Consider the following 1,474-nt stretch of genomic DNA (forward strand, 5'->3'; position numbering starts at 1 on the left):
ACCCGCCCCGAGCACACGCTCACCAAGGACCCGGCCCCGCACCCGTGCGGCCCCGCGCTCCCCACCGTCCCGCACGGACCCGCCCCGCGCAGCGCCCGCGGACGCGCGTGGCCGCGGGGTGTGTGAGCGGGACGTGTCCCGGCGTCCCCCACGAGGGGTGCGTGATTTGCATGGACACGCCTCCTCCGATGAGGCTCCTCCCCCTTTGCTTCGCCGGTCCCGCAGCCCCTCGGTCCGGCCCGGGCACCGCCGGGCGCTCCCGGAGCCGCTGCCCCGAGCCCAGCACGGGCGGCTCGTCCTGCCCCGGCCGCTCCCTGACGCTGGGTCTGAGTCCCGTGGGCTGGAGCGGGACTGCTGTCCCCACCGCGGGCTCGTTCCCAGAGTGCGGTGCCAATTCCCACCCCCAGGCGAGGGATTTCTGGGTTTTATCCCTGTTAGCGCAGAGCCGGGAGCTGGAGGTTCCCCAAGGCCGTTCCCCGCTTCCCGAGCATCAGCATTTATACACTTGAGCAAACAAAGGCACCAGTGTTCCTTGGTTACAGGTTACACAAGTCGTTATCAATTAGCACTGAAACCTCTCTGTGCTGGGTGTCCCTCCCTTCCCACGCTCATCCCTCCCTCTGCAGGGGCAGCTCTTCCCTCTGTTTCAGTCGGGGGCCATTCTGAGCAGGTGGTCAGTGGGTCACTGGTCACCATCTCCCACTGCTGGAATTACCTTTCCCCAGGTACTGCTCAGTCCTGCTGACAACACTCCTGGAGGCTCCTGTCCAGACAGCCCACTGCTCTTGGGGTTGTCTCCTCTTTTCCTTGAAACAAAAGATCAACCGAGTGCAGGATGTTCACAATGGAATTTGTTGATCACAGCTGTCCAGCTGCAGCTACTGATGAACAACTGAAAAAAATTGCAAAGTTAGATTTTAATCTTGAGGGGCTTGATATCATTTCCCTGCTCTGAGTTGGCTTTTCCCATTCAAAGGCACAGGCAAGGTGACTCTGTTCACCCACAGGGACACAAGAGAAGGCGTCTTTCACATCCAACACTGCAAAGTCCATATTGGTCTCTGGGATTGAGGTGAGAAGGGTGTCGGGATTTGGGACAACTGAATGAACATCAGGTGTCCAGGCATTACCTTCCCATCACTCCTGCACTGCTCTATGTCCTGATGATTGAGGCTTTTTCACTGGCAGGACTGGAGTGTTACATTCTGATTGGCAGCAACCCAAACTCTAAAAATTACTCTATTAACGGTTCCAGTCCTCTCCAGACCCCTCATTTTCTGGGGTGTTGGTCTTGTCTTACCGCTTGCACTCCTGGTTTCAGTTCAGTTTTTACCAGACTCGGGTTTCTCGCTCATCCCGGGGTTCCCAGAGCCCAAAGCAATGGTACAACTGCACCTAAAACTTCACTGGAGATTCCCTTGTCTGTAGGTTTCCCTCGGTGAGTGGGCAGAGCTGTGCTTTCCATGGGTTTTCC

The sequence above is a fragment of the Lepidothrix coronata genome, unplaced genomic scaffold (assembly GCF_001604755.1).
Source record: "Lepidothrix coronata isolate B3197 unplaced genomic scaffold, Lepidothrix_coronata-1.0 Scaffold344, whole genome shotgun sequence".
NCBI lineage: Eukaryota > Metazoa > Chordata > Aves > Passeriformes > Pipridae > Lepidothrix > Lepidothrix coronata.